The sequence below is a fragment of the Octodon degus genome, unplaced genomic scaffold (assembly GCF_000260255.1).
Source record: "Octodon degus isolate 3935 unplaced genomic scaffold, OctDeg1.0 scaffold00021, whole genome shotgun sequence".
Classification (NCBI taxonomy): Eukaryota; Metazoa; Chordata; class Mammalia; order Rodentia; family Octodontidae; genus Octodon; species Octodon degus.
In genome coordinates this window covers 22083772-22090870 of record NW_004524597.1, presented here as the reverse complement: position 1 = coordinate 22090870, position 7099 = coordinate 22083772, and positions in this window count along the sequence as shown.

Below are 7099 nucleotides of genomic sequence, written 5' to 3'. Positions count from 1 at the left end.
TTTTTTTCTTTTGATTGTTCTTGGTTTGTAGTTGAGACTTTCTGGGAACAGGATTGCTATCCCTGCTTTTTTTAGAGGTGCTGGAGCATGTATTATTGTTTTCTATTCTTTGACTTTCAGTGTATAAATTTGTTTCTGTTTTTTTCTGAGGTGCTGGGGCATATAGTATTGCTTTGCATACTTTGACTTTCAGTCTATGAATTTCTTTATGAGTTAGGTGTGTTTCTTGTATACAGCATATTGTTGGATTTTGTTTCCTAATCCACTGTGCCAGTCTCTTTCTCTTAATCCGTGAATTGAGTCCATTTACATTGATGGTTATAATTGAGATGTACTGACTTACAATTGGCATGTTATCTACCTGCTGTTGTTTACTCTTTTTTCTCCTGTGTTTAATTGTTTGCCTTATTTGACACTATGACTCTTGACACCCTTTAGGTTTTGTAATTCCTTAAAATTTATTTATTTATTTATTTATTTATTTATTTGGTACAGGATCTCACTATGCAGCTTGGATTCATAGTGATCCTGCCGTCTCCCCCTCCCCAATACAGGAATTACAGGCATGCCCTACCACACCCTGTTTTGGTTGCTGGCATGACCCCCCCCCCCCAGAGTTCTGGTTCTGGCATCACATGAAGTACTGGGCAGCGAATCCTACTCCTTGCATTTTCCAGGCATTGGCTTACACTACTGAGCTATCTCTGCAGTCCATGTCTTTTGATTCTAAAAAGTCTATGGATGTGGTCCTATTTATATGATGGTGGCGGTGTCATGCATTGAATGTATAGGCCCTCAGTGATTTTCTTCTCTGCAAAATTTCATTACAAATTGTTTTCCACACTAAAGCCCTTAGTAATAAAGTGTTAAAGCATCAAAGTGATTATTCTTTTTGTAGAGAAGAAAGCTCAGGATCTTGTAAAATCCTTGCACCTTTTAAACACCTCTTGCTGTTAAGGTGAGATTTTATGAAAATATTGACTAGCTAGTTAAAGGCCAGGGATTATGAGTAAAGAAATGTATGAAATAATTATTATTTTATGTAAGAGATAACACATGTTTTATGCTGCTAACCTTCTCTTATTCTCTTTTAAGAGAAAAAAATTTTGCCAGTCATCTGAAAGAAGCCAAAACCTGAGCTTACCATGTCCTAGTATACCCTAAAATATCTTAATATACCGCTGTACCAAGCTATATTTCAATACCAATGTTCTTGGTTTTCTCTACCTCAAGCTGATTTTCACTGGCTTGCCAGGCCTGCTCCCACACCCCTCTGCTGTTATGTCTCTAAATATCTATCTTGCTAAAGATGTCCTCATATACCCACTTCAATAATAAGAAGTTGGCTGGAATTTTCAGGATGCATGGTGAGCATATTTCATCAGAAGTGCTGAAGTAAATTCATCTTTTCATTTCTAGCTACTCTTTAGCTCTGATGTTTCTCACACTTTGTCTATGTATCTTAGGTACTTTTCCCATTCCTGAGACACAGTACTTGCACCCACCAGTGAAAGGAGGAAAGGTTGACTTGAGTTCAGTTTGCAGAGGTAGTTGGCTGGCTCCAAGGCAGGGTGTGTAGCAAAGTGGAATCGTAGAGGAGAAACAGCCCATGGCAGAGCAGAAAGGAGGCAGCAAGCTTGAGTCTGCCTTCTTTCTGTCCCTTAAGGCTACAAGCCTGTTGACTGGTGACACCCACTCCCCAGGGATGGGCTTCCATTATCTAAATTCAGAACTATGCTAGACCAATTTATTTATCATACACCCTTAATCAATAGCCACATACCTTGAATCTAGCCACATCTGAAAAATCCCATCTATGACCAAATAATGGTTTGGGTAGACATGGAGATATAAGCCATAACATTGGGGCTCTGTCCCCTAAAAGACTCAGACACATTCCTTTATGTAAAATAAATTTTGTTGGTGTCTAAGAGCGATGAAACTCCTAACAGTTTCAGAATTTCTGAAAAGTTCAAATCTTCTTTTAGTCTTCTTTGAGGTTTAAGGTAAACTCTTATCTGTAAGCCTCTGCACAAACAAAAGCACTTCCAACATATAATGACATGAAGTAAACATTCCTTTCTAAAAAGGCAGATATAGGAAGATGGCAATGAGATCAAAGCAAAATCTAGCAATGCAAGCATCAAGTTTTGTAGGTCTATATACAGTATCGGGGATGAGCTGTGGTAAGATGTGAACTCCAAAGGGCTTGGGTGAGTTCAGACCTATGGTACTGCTGGTGGCTGAAGCTGGCCTGGTTTCTTTTCTGGACTGGCTGTGTTCATTCTTTGTAGCTTTCCTTAGACAGTCCATATTCTTGACTTCTCCATCTTTCTAGGGTCTCCACTGTCCTTTTGGCTTCACACTTAAAACTTCACATACTTCCCTCTCAGGGACACATTGCCTGGCTTTGTGGGTTTTCTTCAAAAATCTATGGGGAAGCCTTCCTGACCTCAGAACTCTGATACTCTACAAGCATGTAACACCAGCTCCACATAGATGAGGCCAAGGTCTGCCACCATCTGAAACAATAGCCAGGCTTCTTTCCCTCTTGGTTTTAGGGGTTGAGTCCCTGGATTGTGGAGTACTACAAACAAATTCCCAAGAAACAAATGACTATTCTGGAACATAATGGCCTGGAGTTCTCTTCTCAAAAGCAAAATCTTTCATCTTTGCAACATAGAAACTGCAAAGGGTGTAGTTCTAATGCTTCTTGTGATGTCTTTATGCTTTTTTTGGTATTGTTCTCTTTCTTCTCAGCAACCAACCTTCTCTGCTTCTTCTTTTCAGGCAATAACTATACCAAAACTTTCTTTCTGGAAAAACTCAAAATGTTTTAAGTCATTCTGCTAGGCTCTTTGGATTGATTATCATCATAGATCTGGTTAAAAGGTCCTAGCAGTAACACTGCTTTAATATTAGACTGCCTTGAAATTTCACTGACAGATTAATTAATCTGCCATGTTTAGTCTCAGTCTCCTGGATAATCTCCATACGTGCATTTACTGCAGGTGAATTTTCTGCTAAAATATATCACACATAGTCTGGAGTCTAATAGTCAAATGCAATCCTTGCTCCTAACTAAAACCTCCTGAGTTTCTGTTAGCATTCTTCTTTTCTGGACTCTGACCTGACTCGTCAAATGGGTTACAGCATTCTGGAGTTGATTCTTCAGCCACCATCTCCAAACTTTTTCAAACTATTTTCCCAAATCAATTTCAAATGCTTCTGAACTATATGGCCAGAAAGCATCAAAGCAGTGACCCCACTCCTTGTACCAAAATATCTTATTTACTTTTCTTAGTTCTGAGACAAAATACCCAAAGCTCAAAAGTTAAAGATGGAAAAGTTTATTTCAGCTCACTGTTGGTGGAAGCTTCAGTCTGCAGTTGTCTGGCCACAGAGCAGGATGGGCATGGCTGAGCAGAAACAGACCACAGGAGATAAAAAAGAACGCAGCAGTGAGTCTGCCTTTTTGTGTCCTTCTTTTTGTGTATTCAAGGTACAATCCTATTGCTTGGTGTCTGCTACACTCAGCATGTTATTTCTAGTGCAAAGAATTTGATCTTAAGCTTGAGGCTAGTATTATGTTCTGAAATTTCACTATTAAGATATATTGAAGTACCCGAGTGTGGTGGTGTACACCTGTATTGCAAGATCTTGGGAGGCTGAGGCAGGAGGATCATAGCAAATTTGTAGCCAGCTACAAAGTGAGCTCAAGGTCAGCCTGAACTGCATAGCAAGACTCTATCTGCAAAGACAAGAAAGATTTGAGCTGTGCCAGCTCTTCAGTGTGTTAGAGAAAACCAGCTGAGCAAATCACAACGAATCACCTCGAAGCTCTAATCTTAGAAAACTTTAAATTTTCTTTAAATTTTTCATTGGCTCTAGACATTGATACAAGTATTATACAGACTACATCTTGTCTGCAAGGAAAAAGCAATTTTATTACCCTTGACAGCATGGGCCACTGAATTAAAGCTGGTCTGCATATCTTTAAGGGCTCAAGTAGTGACACTGATTGCTTTAGGCAAAGTCAAGGACAGTTTCATACTTTTTCAAGTGGTTGATCAAATTGTAGGAATAATTGCCTACAGAGTGATGATAAATAGCAAGCATTTATCATTCCCAGAAGTTTCTTCAGGTCAGCATGTCTCATAGTAATCTGTGAACTGTGTAATTACCCAGGGTTTTTTTTTTCTAAGCCCTTGGTGATCTCTCACTCCATGTTTAAGATACAAGTTAACATGTCTTTTAAAAATTTTATTATTAATTATTTATTTATTTTGCATTGCTGGAGGTGGAACACAGGGCTCTGTGCATGCTAGATAAGCACTCTACCGCTGACTTATAATGCCAGGTCCTGTGTATTTTATTTTATTTTTTCCCATAATTTTATTGAGAAACAAATAGCAATGAGACAGTTTCAAACCAAATTGGTAGGACAGTTTCAATAATTAACACATTGCATGCATTCTTCCTAGTGGTTATTTGCTGTACAAGATGCGGATATGATATCCTATTTACAAACACCATTAGAACAAATCCCTCTATTCATTAAGGGAATGTAACTATATATCTATCCTAAACACTTTGAATACACAGATACAAAATGGACATTCATCTGTATACCCTTTTTTGTTTAGTTCCGTTATTTGAATATTATAGGTGTGTTAACTCAGCAAAATATTCTAAAAGAATCCAGTAGTCCATAATAGTATTGGGTCTTCTGCTTGACTGTCAATGTCAGAAATTGTTGACCTGAGTCCCCTACAGCTCAACATAACAGCATGGCTTTACTTCTTCTATTTCATTTTTATACTTTTCTGCTGGATGGTTAGGACCAAGATAAAGCAAGACTTATGCAACAAAAGTTATAGCTTTTGAATCTGATAAGGTCAATGAAATTCCTTCAGGATTTATCCTGAGATCCTGTATCTCAGATTGTAGATCCTTTGTCAGTGTCAGCCATGTGGATGAGTCATGGCCATTGCTTGGCCAATGTGCTCTCTGTGAAAGAACATGTTTTTTGAAGTGTGAGACACATTCATCAAAGACACATGTGTGTGGAGAATGCACAACAGATGAGTTTTGGTAGAAACATGATAGCCAGCAGAAAGATTCTAAACTTTTGAGATAATGCTAATTCACACCAGAAGAGCAGTGTGTAAGTGGAGAAAAATGGGCAATTTTGGGTAGATTTGCAAAGAGGAGATGATAGGATTTTCTGATAGTGTGATGTGGAGAGAGAGAGAACAAAGAACCAAAGATGTCTCCTAAATTCATGGCTTTAACAACTCATTTCCTGAGATGTGGAAGGCCACGTGATGAAAATTTAGGAGCCAAGTTTCTGGTGTAACTTTTCATAATGCTGACCACAGAACTAACCTATTTTACTCAATTATAAGACTTTCCAAAAAGAGTGAGTTTGAAACTCTCAAAGCAAACAATACCATTGACTGGATTGACTAAATGAAACCATTTACTATAAGAACTGTAAAGAAGGAGAATGTTCTTTCTCCTGCACAAAGGGGAATCTGCTTTCTCTCCTCTTGTCCTAATGTATGCATGGTATATGGCACCTGGGCTCAAGGGTGTTCCTGCTGACATTGTAGTATGGCCCAATAATATCTTTGACATTGACTTTTATCTTAATTAATTAGCGTTTCTCTTCAAACATGGAATGCTCTGTGGGATGGGCTTCATGGGGAATTCTAATCATCAAGGGTGCCCTAGTTCACCCAGTAATTGTAATGAACTGTAAATGCCCTACAATCATCTCAGTTTGTTCTTCTAGACAAGTGATGGTAGCTAGAAATGAGGATCATAATTGTGAAGATCAAGCTACTTCCTGGTGTTAGCATGAATAATTCTGTACAATAATATTAGAAGAGAAAAAAGAAACTGTGTTGATAAAAATGGTAAGATTTGGCATTTTTATGTTTCTAAGTATCCTACAGTGAACACAAATTCTTCATGAAAGCAACACCTACATTACATAAAATTGTTATATCTATCTATCTATCTATCTATCTATCTATCTATCTACCATCTATCTGTCTGTCTGTCTATCTATCTATCTATCTATCTATCTATCTATCTATCTATGGTCAATACACTACGTCAACTTGGCTGGATCGCCTCTGCAGTTCCACACTCTGGGCTGTGGGTACCCTGCCCAGAGCAATTCAGCATGAAAAGGGTATATAAAGGGGTTGAGGAAGAATTCAGTGTTCCACTTCCTCAGAGGAACTTCAGTCTTTGTAGTCAGTTTGGACTTCATCTTCTGGCTTTGAAGACTCTTTGGCCTCCAGCTTGGATCATTCAGCTTTCCCTCAGAGACTCTTCAGCTTTTAGTTGCAGACCCAACGGCCAACTGATAGAGACTTGAACAGAATCACTGCAGTGAGCTTCAGACCTTGGAACTGAATCATTCAGTCTAGGGTGTGCAGATGCCCTCTGTACTCTTCTTCACTGGACTCTGTGGCTGACTGTGGTAAGCCAGTCTTGTAATTTCTTGTTTGTACACCTTGTGTTATATCTGTTCCTCTAGTATAACCCTGACTAATACACTATCTGTATGTTGTCTATCTGTCTTGGATAATAACCCAAAATTTGTTAATGGTTGTAAACTAAGGAGAATAAAAATGGTGAAAGGTTAGACAGCAGACAGCTTTTAATTTTCATCATAAATATTATGCCACTCAGAGTTTTTCATTTTATGTAGCATAAAATGGATTCAGAAATTTGAATTTTTTCTGAAACCATACTCTGCATGGACTGGGAAGTTCTTTCAAATCATTAATACTAATATGACCAATTAAAGATATTTATTTATTTTCTTTACCTTTTTAAATTTCTTGTAACATTTTTAAAACCAATTTTACAGGTTTATACCTGGTAATATAAATAACTAATTTGAAGATAACATTATGCAATACAACCATTGTGAAATCCCTTCTACTTGGTTTAATGAAATTTTATGTTATTTCTAATGTTTTTTTTTTTCTATTTTAATTCTTTAAAAAAAAAGTGACGAGACCCAGTCCTAGCCCAGTTCCGGTGAGTGTGCGGAGAGTTTCCTGCTACCCTGTGCCAG